This window comes from Octopus bimaculoides, chromosome 8, assembly GCF_001194135.2.
Source record: "Octopus bimaculoides isolate UCB-OBI-ISO-001 chromosome 8, ASM119413v2, whole genome shotgun sequence".
NCBI lineage: Eukaryota > Metazoa > Mollusca > Cephalopoda > Octopoda > Octopodidae > Octopus > Octopus bimaculoides.
This window is the reverse complement of record NC_068988.1, coordinates 95232135-95238547: the sequence shown is the minus strand read 5'-3', so window position 1 is coordinate 95238547 and position 6413 is coordinate 95232135. Positions and strand designations below refer to the sequence as shown.

The window sequence follows — 6413 nt, the reverse complement described above, 5'->3', positions numbered from 1 at the left end:
TCTGTGGTATTGAGCAGAATATTTGCTGCAGCCCATCTTTTATACCAAGACAAAACAATGTACATGATAACACTTCCAATCAGTTAAGATCAGAAGCCATGAGAGCCACTGTCCGTTATTGCACCAGGACATATTATTATTGTTGTTGTTTTTGTTGGCATTATCATTATTATTATTATTATTATTATTATTATTATTATTATTATTATTATTATTATTATTATTATGTTAAACAATAATTTCATAACTGTAGTTCCCGTGAGCAAAATTTCAGACTTTGATTTTCGCTTCAATTTGATGAATAGAGGAAAAGAGTTATAGCACTTGCTTGTATGCATTTCACTTCCCTACAGCCCTGCTAACTAATTATTGCTGATGGAGACCATTATCATTTACGAGTATATTTTAGTGCTATTTAATCAACATCACACTTTTATTATTTCTGCAGTTTCTCTATAAATTGGTTTGTTTCTAAGACGCAATATCCATCCTACATTGACAGATGCACGAAAGATTTATTACTCTTTTACACTGAATTAACACTGGAAACCGACCCCGTCACTAAAAGACATACAACAGTAAATTGTGATATATTTAGTTTAACATGCTGTTACTTTAGACTTCTTTTCTCCCATTGTAATTATAGATAAAATCATTTAAAATAGAACTGATACTTATTTCTTTTTTTTTTTTTTTGACAGGACATAAAGTTTCTGTATTTGAAGAAAAAGAAAAATGCCAAGTATTGTGTTCATAGCTTGAAATGAGGATTGAAAATCACGTTGAGATCCAAGTCTGCTGAGAGCTTTCTACTTACTCTATGATCCGTGTCACAATAAATTACCGACATATTGGATATAGGAACTTGTAAGGTAGGCAATCATATTATTAGGTGAACACATCCAGGTGTAATTGTCAAATCAACAAACATCAATAAAATATATTTGCCGACCAACTTGAAACCAGCTGTCACAATCAAATGTCATATTTTCATGAAATATTTCTTCCTTATTTACATTTCGCTACCAAGCAGGCCATAATTTGACTTGACGATTTCCGAATGTGATCTATTTGACTTCAGCGCTAATAATACTTCAACGAAAATTTCGGATTTCGATTTCAGAGCTAGAGCAGCGTTTAGCTCTGCACAGCTGCTATTTTGTGTTTTGGAATAAAGATATTCATTAAGTTATTAAAAGTTTATAACAAATAACTCTAAACTCTTTTGCTGTTCTTCAAACAGGCCCAATTACCCTGAATTAACTGGCCTCAACTATCGCCAAGTGTAAACGTCAAGTGTTATCATTATATAGGGTATGCAGTTACCAAAGACAAGAGAAATAAGTGGGATTTATTCGATTTTGCTGCAGCTCTCACAGTATTAAAACTAATTTTTCTTTCAAGTTATTTTCTATTCTCCACCAATGTTTACAAACTGATTCAAGAGATAGTATGTAACCATATTGCTGCAATGATGGCATAAGTGAATAAGAAAAAACAACAGCATTAGTGAATCTCTGATAGCACTGATACCAATAATGTTAAATGAAAAGAGAATCTAGTATAGACGGTGAGTTTTGATTCGATTTTCGTTGTGATGGGGGGGATGTTATAATACAAAGAACTTTGACGTTCTATTACTTAAGTGAGATAATTCCATCAAGCATTCAATAATTTCTTTGTAATTTAGTAAATTTTTATCAGTAAAAGACTACATGGAAAGTACATCTGACGGTGGAAAAACCACAAAATTCTCTAAATACAAGAAAAACTTCTAATCTTGAGAGCTTAAAATCGAAATGAAATCCAACAAATCTTGATGCAGCCAACCGGGTGGCGCATCTCGAAAACGAACTATTTAACGAGGAGGACGCCTGTAGCGGATCATTGGACATGACAGAAATAGCATATATTTCTCATTCAAATTTCCAATTTGATAATGTAGTCTTCGATATATTTGATAAGGAAACAAAACCGGTTAGTTTCGATCTGAGTACCTTTAGTCCTATGGCTGCTTCATTAAGAATGATTTTGTTCTCGATACAATAACAAATTGATATCATCGTTGACTTTAATTTATAATGTTGCTGTCTAAAGATAGCTACTTAATTAGTAATCTCGTCGATAGCGTGAACATATTGCATCGTACAGTGACCAATGTTATCCACTAGGGTGCGATACACTGAACGGTGTGGGGGGAGGTGCTAACGGGAAACATAAAGGGACGAAACGAATACCATAAGATATATAGACCTGTTGTCTGCTAGTTCTGTCCACATGCGCTATTCTGGTTGCTATCTAATCCTGTGTGTTTCAGGATATGATAATTTGAAAAGTCTGTAACGAGTTCGAAAATTTGCCAACTGAAATTCACTCCATTTTCGCATTCAAAGTTTTGTATTCGAATAACGTCAAGGTTGAATTTTCCACTTATGCTTAAGGCCAATTCAAAAATCCTTTTACGCTTTGCTTGAGTGGCCTAAGTAAAGATAAATCTATCTCAACCCATCTGTAGTGTATATTCCATCTGTGTATAAAATTTCAAGAAAATCGGATGAAAACTTTAAAAGTTATAGCAGAAAATAACATTCATATGAGAATTTGCATTGAAATGTCCTATTGATTTTTGAAAAATCGATACTGATTAAAAATTATCGATTTTTTGAAATCCCAAGTGCGGAAGTGACCACATGGACATAAGCCCCCCACACGTATCAAGCTTCACCAAGAGCGATTGGATAGCCTCGGAGGAGTTAAAGTAACAGATTTCTAAACACACACAGCCACAAACAAACAGAAATTGGCATATATATATATATATATATTATTTAAAAGAGTTCCAACTCAGTCTGTTTTTTTGTTTTATTTATATTCTTATAAAATTAATGTGGGATATAGAATATGGAATATATAATATAAATAGTAAAATGAAATGAAGTATTGAATGTCTTATTGAATATATGAAATATTGAGTATTAAATATAGAGTATAAAATATATAAGGACTAGAGAAAGAGAGAGAGAGAGAGAGAGAGAGAGAGAGAGAGAGAGAGAGAGAGAGAGAGAGTGTATGTATATATATGTGTGTATAAGTCAGAGAGTGTATAGTTATATGTGTGTGTGCGTGTGCGCGTGTGTGTGGAGGCGCAATGGCCCAGTAGTTAAGGCAGTGGACTCGCGGTCGTAGGGTCATGGATTCGATTCCCAGACCGGGCGTTGTGAGTGTTTAATGAGCGAAAACACCTAAAGCTCAACGAGGCTCCGGCAGGGGGTGGGGTGGCGAACCCTGCTCTACTCTTCCATCACAACTATCTCTTACTCTTTCTTCCTGCTTCTGTTGTACCTGTATTTCAAAGAGCCAGCCTTGTCACACTCTGTGTCACACTGAATCTCTTCGAGAACCGTCTGTGGAGTTCTCAGCCACTTGCACGTTAATTTCACGAGCCGGCTGTTCCGTTGATCGGATCAACTGGAACCCTCGTCGTCGTAACCGGCGAGTGCCACGATATATAATATATATATATATATATATTGTGTACCTGTACATATATGTGTTTGCATACACATATATATCACTTTCTCTGTGTGCACCCTCGTCGATACTTAGACCCACAAATGTACAGACAGACCCACATAGACATAAGTATGTATGCGTACGTACGTGTATGTGTGTGTGTACGTGCGTGTACATGCAAATGGAGCACCTGAACGAGAAAGAAAGAGAGTATTCAATACATGTTGTAGGTTTGTGTTTTTTAAACAATTCATTTACTGGAAGATAATGCTTCACTTAAGATTTGCATATGAGCAGAAATGAGTGGTAGATACTATTATCTAGTTTGATGTTTTTCCCCTCTTTAACTTCGATAGAAACCGCCAAATGTCGGTTGTGTCGAAACTAATTTGCATAAATTTTTACAAACCCATTATGTTGTTCATTGTTTGTGTTTTCCCATACGGTAGGAATTCAGTTTTATTTTCGCTCTATAGACACCCCAGCTTATGCTAATTCTCCGCACAAAATCTCCCATGTCATTCACGCAAGACTCACATGCTTAATGTTTTGCTTTCTTTTTGAGTGTCCGAACTACATAAAAGCTGTAAGCATAAGTTACAAAGACGTTTCTCCAAAGCCACTGTTTGCTGGCTTAGATTATGTTATTTACTGGTGCACTCTTAGTTTACCTAGAAAGGGCAAAGGAACTGGCTGTTGCCGGTTTTCCAAAACAAACCACCTAGCGTACAGAAAAGGGTACACGTTATATATATATATATATATACATATGCAGGGAAGAGAGAGAGAGAAAGAGAGATGAAAGAAGTGGTATATAAACGTATATACGTGTGTCTTTATATATATATATGTATATGTGTGTGGATATATCGCGTTTCTTCTTTTATTCATTTTTTTTTTAGTTAGTTATAATATGTTGTTTGTGTCTCATGGATATATTTGAGATATTTGACGACATATGAAACTACTAGTGGCATTAGAAACATGTATTGTATCCTCGATATAAATAATACACACGTGTGCATGTATGTGTCTGTACGTGTATGTTTTTATGTGAAGTATATATAACGACAATTTCAGATGAATTTGGCGAATTACACAATATTTTTACAACGGTAATTATAGATTTTTTACAAAACCTTAACACGGACTTCAAATTTTCAGTTTGCCAACCATCAGCGTCTGGTATGCTTTGGTTCTTTCTGTCTTCATCTAACTTCTATCAGCGTTTCCATTTCGTAGGTGAAGTAGAATATGAACGAGAATTAAGTGTAGAATAGCTTTCACATCCGAAACTTTTTATTACTAAGTTTTCTACAGCATATATAACAACGACCAACACATGTTTCTACTGGAGCAACTGCACATTGCTCTGTATGCAATTATGCATCCTCGTCGCTGCAATTTTATCAAGAGTCCATCACTTTCGACGTTTTCAAAGTGAACTAATTCCAACAAAGTTACCTGCATTGTTATTTAATTGAATTCTTGTCTTATAACATACATGCATACAAACACACAGAGGTATAGATGCATATATAAATATAATTATGCCTGAATGCACACTTGCAGACATAGGTAAAGAGCACAAAATGTTATATACGTACATAGATGGATAGAGCGATACCTAGTACATGGAAAAGGAGAGGTTTACAATAGTTGCAGCAGACAAGTTAAAGTGAGAGTTAGATAATAGTGCACACAAATACGTAGCTAGCTTACCTGTGTGGGAGATAAAGAGACAGGCAGACAGACGTAGACATAGACAGACAGACAGACAGACAGACAGAAAGACATATAGATAGATAGATAGAGAGATAAAGAGGTACACAGACAGAAGGACATATAGATAGATAGATAGATAGACAGATAAAGAGGTAGACAGACAGATAGATAGATAGGTAGATAGATAGATAGATAGATAGGTAGATAGATAGGTAGATAGATAGGTAGATAGATAGGTAGATAGGTAGATAGATAATTAAATAAATAGGTAGAGAGAGAGACAGACAGACAGATAGATAGATAGATAAATAGATAGATAGATAGATAGATAGATAGATAGATAGATAGATAGATAGATAGATAGATAAAGAGGTAGGTAGACTGATAGATAGATATTTACGCTACTAAGCAAACATGACGATAGGAGGAGACTTTGCAAAGTTTGTAAAAAGTTTAAATCACATTTAAGAGACTTTCGAACATAACGCAAACACTTTTGTTCCTTTGAATTTTATTAAAAAAACATTGTCTACAAACAGCGATAATAAAAAAATCATACGACAGGAATTAGAATGATATATATTCTTTGGATATGAAAGAAATATGCTCTCAAATTGAAGATCATTAAAATATTTTGTATGAAAATAGCAAGTAATTAATCGCTAATGGTTTAATAACCTGGTAATGGCTTTTTTGTGAAAGTGGTTTCGCCGCAACAATTTCGAAACAAGACATTACACAAATAATAGTTCCTCGTTCGCTAAACGAATTTATATGCAGACAATAAAACACTTCAAATATGGGCGAATATTGCAGACATATGGGTGTGTGTGTGTGTGTGTGTGTGTGTGTGCGCACGTGTATAATATATAAATGTATACAAATGTATATGTAATATATATATATATTATATATATATATAAATAAATGTATACATATATATATATGTATATATATGTATACACACACACTCACACACACAAGTATGCATATATATGTATAAGTACACATACATATATATATATATACACGCTCACATATATATATATATAAATATATATATGCGTACATGTATATAATTTTCCACGTATATATTTACACATACACACACAGGTATATACGTGCGTGTATATATATATATATATATATATATATATATATATATATATATATAT

General features: G+C 33.8%; 1 long non-coding RNA gene across 1 annotated transcript in view; it reads left to right on the top strand.

Annotated features, from left to right (window-relative positions):
* LOC128248532 (uncharacterized) overlaps positions 1–1040 on the top strand; it is a 30086-nt gene extending 29046 nt beyond the window's left edge. The window contains exon 3 of the long non-coding RNA XR_008264707.1: positions 702–1040. This is a non-coding gene — a long non-coding RNA (uncharacterized LOC128248532). The remainder of the gene's footprint in view (positions 1–701) is intronic.
* The last annotated feature ends 5373 nt before the right edge of the window (positions 1041–6413 follow it).